Consider the following 6,536-nt stretch of genomic DNA (forward strand, 5'->3'; position numbering starts at 1 on the left):
GGAATAGACCTAATTCTCCCTATTTGTTTCATATACGGGATTAAATATAAATGTGTTTAACTTAGTACTCTCATCCCTACTCAACGATGTAGTTGTGAGGCTAAGTAAAACAGACGATTAGAGGATCGGAAGACCATAGTCATGTTATCAACCTCGTGAACCAACAATCAAGATAATTAACTAAATCATCAATATTATATAGCTAAGTAAAATTGGTTATAGTGACGTAACCCTAAGTTTCTCCCTATTATTGTCCAACACTTTATATGATTGAATTATTTACGGCTACTTTTAGTTTTCAATTCCCAAATATTTTTTATTACTTTCTCACTTGTTTAATATTTATAGTAAGGCTAGAATTAGATCGTTGTTGAGCACAAGTACACATGAGATCGATACTGGGATTTCATAGGCCACTTTACTACTTGGGTAATCACGTACACTTATGTGTGCGCTTAGGAGCAATAAGTTTTTAGCGTCGTTGTCGGGGACTTGTAAATTGACAAATATCTCACTTTAAGTTTAATATTTTGTTTTATAAGTGATAACAAATTGATCATAGCTTCTGAATTTGTTAGTACAGGCTTGAAAATTAAGTAAGCTGGAAAAAGAAAGGGACTTGGTTGACCCATATCCTTAACTTGAACGACGCTTACATCAGTTGAGAATAGAAGCAGTACTTATCTATCAGATACTACAGATTCCACAAGAAGAAGCTATTCCTACACCAATGTCTTAAGATTCACCAATCTGCAGGATAGTTCGTGACGTGAGAATCCCACTCACAACCAATGTTACCTCCTCCACCTGTAGACTAGAACCTGAAGGTAGATTCGAGCTTAAACATAACATGGTGCAACTATTTCATAGTAGTAGGCATTCACAGGCTTATCATATGAGGATCAAAGCATCTATTTGTAGAATTTCTTAGAGATTAGTGAAACTTTCATCCCCACCAAGGTCTCTACAGACTATGTGATGCTCACCCTTTTTCCCTTCTCACTTTCAGGAAAAGAAAAGAAATAGTTGAAGGCAGAACCTTTAAACTGCATCACTACATGACATGATCTGGCAAAGGAATTCCTCGTCTAATTCTTCCATCTAGCAAGACTGTGAGGTTACACAATGAGATTTTGATCTTTAAGCAGAAAACGAATGAGAACTTGTATCATGCATGGGAGAGGTTCAAATCCCTTCTCAATGATTGCCCGCATCATCAACAGATGAATGGGGTATTGACTCATATTTTTTTCAAAGCTCTTGACCATGACATAAAAATTTTGCTAGATTCATCTGCAGGTGGTCAAACACTGAAGAAAACTTATGATGAGTTGTATACCTTGCTTAATAAAATCACGCAAGGTAATCCTGACTGGCATGGTAAAATATCTAGAAGTGTAGTGAAAAAGCCTACAGGTATGACTGAAGTTGATAGTGTCACATCCTTAGCCACTCAATTGTCAGAACTTAGAATCAAATGATGACATAATTTAACAAATTAGGTGTGAATCAATCTCAGGATCAGGTGAATGTAGTTTAGCAAACCTCATCTTGGTGTGAAATTTATAGGAGTAATAGTCACTTTGCAGACTTGTGTAGAGCAAATTCAGACAATGAATTTTGTTCGCAATGCACATAAGAAAACTTATGGGAGTGCCTACAATCACAAGTAGCAAAGTTAGTCCAACTATTCGTAAGGAAATAATCAAACTCCACAGTTTCAGCAACAACAGAATATACAGACCAATAATTTTGAAGAGGCATTGAAGAAGATCCTGGCTAATCAAGAACAAATGACTGCTAAAATTTAAAAAATCAGCAACTTACTCATAAGAACTTACAGACATAATTGGGGAAATTAGCTCAGGTACAGAGTATCGGACCTCAAGGCAGTTTGCCTAGTGATACAGAGAATCCAAAGCAAGTTATGATAATCACTTTGAGGAGTGGTAGAGATCACAAAAAGAGTTAGATCTACAACAGGTAAAGAAGAAGCAAGTTTAAAGTAAAGAAGCTAAAAATTTGAGAAAGTTCGAATACCCAAAAGCAAAGGTTGTTGAGCATGAAAGAAAGAACACCACCACCTTTTCCTCAAAAGCTTAAAAAGGCTAAAGAGGATGCATTTTTAAGAATTTCCTTGACATATTTAGAGAACTTCATATTAATCTTCCTTTGTTAAATATTTAGGCTAAGTACTTAAGGAAGGTGGTGACTAACAAGACAAAGTTGAATGATATTGAGAGAGTGACACTTACTGAGGAGTACAATTTGGTGGTGATAAGGAAGATGCCAAAGAAGTTGAAGGACGTAGGTAGTTTCACCCTTCTCATACAAATTAGTGATAATGATATGGTTCATGCTTTGAGTGATTTGAGAGCAAGTATAAACTTAATGCCTCTATCGGTGTTTAATATTCTTGGTTTGGAAAAGCCGATGCCATGCTCTATGGTGCTCCAAATGGCATATATGACCAGAGTGTGTACCAAAGAAATCATTGAGAACGTGCTCATTAAGGTTGGTAAGTTCATTATTCATACTAATTTTATTATTTTGGACTATGATATAGATGGCAGGGTACCAATCTTATTGAGACGTCCATTCTTAGTGATGGGAGAAGCATTGATTCATGTTCGAGAGGGAACTCTTAAAATGAGATTGGATGATGAAGAGGTAGTTTTCAAAGTATACAAATCACTCAATCCACCTAAGCACTATAAAGATCTATGCATGATCACAACCATGGAAGTGGATGAGTATGGGGTAGAGTGCAAACCACCAGTAACCTCTTTGGACCATCTTATAGAGTTGGTCAAGCCACCACTTAAGCCTAAAGTTGAGAATCATAAAGAAGATCCTGAAAATGCTATTATAGATAAAGATGCAGACCTTGATAGTACATGCTCAAGAGGTCAGAAAAGAGTTAGAAACTGGCCTTCAAGTAGAAAAAAGGATAGAGGAATATATTTAACATAATGATGTTAGTTGTGTTGCGACACTACATCAGGCGCTGCTTTAGGAGGCAACCCAAGTTAAGGTAGGTGTTTTATTTTTGTAGTTTTCTTTTATGTCACTTTTGTTTTTATTTTTGTTTTTGTTTGTGTTGAGTCACAAGTTGATGAGAAATCTGAGTACTGTTGACTTGAGCAAAGGAGCATGAAAAAGACTGAGTGTAGGTTCCACTTTACCTTATTGATGTTTAAAGATGATACTAGCTAGGCCTAAAGGATTTATGGAGTATTTCTATCCTTGCTCTTAAATTATACTTTGGGAAAAAAGTGTGTTTTTAAGTGTGGGATGGAGAATCTTTCCATGGTTTAGGGTGAAGTGCTGATATAGGATTTTTTTTTTTATGTGTTGTGTTAGCTTTGACTAAATTTGGAAAAGTTTTAAAAAGATCTTTTTTCTTTGTAATTTTTTGATTTTAGTTGTTGGTGTCAATCTAGTAGGTGCATAATCACCCACTCCTTTGTTTTTCTTTTTGATTTTTTTTTGAGGGGCCTCTCTTTGAACCTAATATCCTTTTTTTTCATTTTTAGGAGTAAATTTTAAATTTTTTAATGTTAGTAATAAAGAAGATGTTCTTGCTAGTTACTATGTATGATTACATGATGCAAGTGGTTTTGTGTATAAAAAGCATGTTGAATGTGTTGAATGACTATGTTTGAGACACCTAGGACCATGTTTATGATTTTTATGCGATGTTGGCTTAATTTTGAATCATTCTATTGCTAGGTTTAGAGTCTATAACAGTCCTGCTTGATTTGAGCATATGTCATGTGTGTGATGTCCATTTTTGTATTCCTTATTGCATTTTGATGTCTAGAACTTACCTAGTGTGTTCGCAAAGTAAAATAAAGAATGATGAGTTTAGGAGATGATATAGGCATTTCTTTGATAGATAAGTTCATACCCTCTTGTGTCTACCCTTGTCCATAATCTTAGTTAGTCCTATTGAGCCTTTAATCTATTCTTTGGTAGCCTCACATGTAGCCTATTTCCCTTATTTGATGGACCATAATTTAATCCAAAGCTCCTAAGCTCATTAGTTGATAAGATTAAGGAGTGTAAAATTTAAGAATGAAAGGGGTAAAAGTGAATCCCCAAAAGCGTAGTTAGTGGTGTGATATAGTTGATGAGTTGTTTTTGTGAGTGATGTAATGAAAAGAAAGAAAAATATGCAAAATTGAATCATGTGTAATATGAATACTCCCAACTTCATATATGTGAACTAGCTTAAAGAGATGGGACAAAACAAAAGAGATGTGTAAAGGTAGAGGTGGTGAAAGTTGTTTATTTAGAGAACAGTTCAATGTTATGTGTGATTTATTAAAGTGCTTAGGGAAGATAGTCACTATTACTTACCAGATAGTTCCTATTAGTCCCTGAGCCTACATTACAACCCTTTTAGTCCTATTTGATTTAAGCCTTAATATTATGATATTATTAGAGTATTACACCAAGGGCAAGCCTATGATTTGTCTTATGTGGCATGTGAATTTTTTGTGAGAGTATGCGTAAATTGATTCTTATACCCATTTTTGTAATCTTGTGGTAAATATCTCTTGTAATGAGGGTACATATTTGATGATAGTTAGGTGATTCATATGATCTCTTTGATTGGGTAATATGCATGAGTTATCCAACTTGGTGGAGTCAATTCTTGAGGATAAAGTATTCTGAAGTAGTGCTCATGAGCTTTTAATTGTACATGACATGCTCAGTGTAGAACTTACCATTCGTATAGTCATTGTAGTGCAAGCTTGAGTGTCTTTCTTGTAGTAATAATGTTTGGGTCTTCCTTATATGGTTCTTAATGTGAAGAGTTGTTCAAATACGAACAAGGCTTTAAGTGTGGGTGATGATCTTTGGTGATTAATGCTCCTAAGTGTCATAATCTACATTTGTTTAGCCTTATTTTGAGGACTTCTCATGTATGTGTGTAATAGTTAGTATTCATAAAATTAAGCATCTAAGTGTTAAACTACTTGTTTATAATATTTAACGTGTGTTTAAAACAAGTTTGGAATGAAAACATTCACTTAAAAATTAGACGAGGAAACTAGTGTTCTTCGCTTGAGCTATTTGTTGTTCTAGTTTATCTTGTCTAATTGTATGGTGTTAGATGTCCTAATTCATGGTATTTGATGCTATAGGAAGCTTGATGAGATATTAAACTTCATGATGTGATGATACAGAAGCTGAATTTGAAGCCAAATGGATGGAGCAAACGGTGGCAAAATTGGGAAATTCTGAGCACAAAGGCATGCCACTTTAGGTGTCAATGTGAAAGTTTGTGCCATTTTGAGGGGTCTGATGATGTGTTTAGCCTAAAAAATATGTTATTTTTCTCGTGATAATGAGTCATTAACTTAAAAAATGTGTTTGTTTTTCCTGTAAAAAAACCTAGGCCCCGTTTGGCCATGAAAACAATAATTTTTCATAGTTGCCGTTGGAGTTGATGTTGTGTTTGGCCATAAATATAAATTGGAGTTGTTTTTGAAATTTTGTGAGAGAAATAAGAGTGAAAAAGGTGAAAATAAATTTTACTTATTTTCACTTTTTCAAAAGTAATTTTCTCTAATGTTAAATAATTCTTATGACCAAATACTACAATTTTCGCTTTTTTCACTAAAGTGAAAAAATATTTCAAATAGAAAAAAAATTGTTATAGTCAAACCCGACTTTAAAAAGTGTCCAAACTAATTTGTTGTGGTAAGTCTGATCTTATTCTAAGAAGTTGTTAGACTAATTTTACATTAGTTGCCTTTTCTTTGTTTATGAAATGTCTTTCTTATGAAATTATTTTAGTCTAGAATTGTTTAGTTCACCTTCAAAGACCTTGTATATCTAGTCTAAGTTACACCACTAATTTTCAGGAAAAGATAATTTGATGTTGATACATGGTAAATAGTTCATTACTTGAGCCAAGCGTCTTTCAAAAATAGCTTCTCTACCTCTTTGAGGTAGAGATTTGGTCTACGCACACTTTATGTTTCTCAGATACCACTTTTGAGATAATATTAAATTTATTGTTGTTGTTGTAGATTTGTAAATAGAGTTACACCTTGGTTGTGTATTTGTTTCAATTGATGCAAAATGTTAAGTTGCAACTTTTGCAGAATGTACAGATTTTTTATTTTCAGTTTAGTTTAAAAAATATAATGAATATGATAAATGGATACCAAAACAAATAGTAAATAAAAATTATAACTTTTTAGATCTAGACTGTGTAATAGATACAGAAAAAACAATACAATTATGGACAGGATATATGACAAAACAATTATTAGATAATAATATCAATATAGTAGATGCACCGGAATATATAGAAAAAACATTAATAGGATCAGTAAAACTATGGTTTGCAAATCTAACCGAAAATAGCAAAAAAGTATTAAGAACTAATAAACCTATAGAAGGAACATCGATACCATTTGTAGGGGGGTGCGCGGATTTAATTGAATAGGTATAATAGATTCGGTACATAAATAGGTATAATAGATTTGGTACATATTTGTAGTGAATCTATTTTTATT

At 33.5% G+C, this 6,536-nt stretch overlaps 1 non-coding gene across 1 annotated transcript; it reads right to left on the bottom strand.

The window, feature by feature from the left end:
* Window positions 1–1,115: 1,115 nt before the first annotated feature.
* Window positions 1,116–1,222, bottom strand: LOC124892041. The gene has a single exon (XR_007050047.1). It is a non-coding gene; the product is annotated as a small nucleolar RNA R71 (small nucleolar RNA).
* Window positions 1,223–6,536: the final 5,314 nt, after the last annotated feature.

Source organism: Capsicum annuum, chromosome 1 (genome assembly GCF_002878395.1).
Source record: "Capsicum annuum cultivar UCD-10X-F1 chromosome 1, UCD10Xv1.1, whole genome shotgun sequence".
NCBI classification, from domain to species: domain Eukaryota; kingdom Viridiplantae; phylum Streptophyta; class Magnoliopsida; order Solanales; family Solanaceae; genus Capsicum; species Capsicum annuum.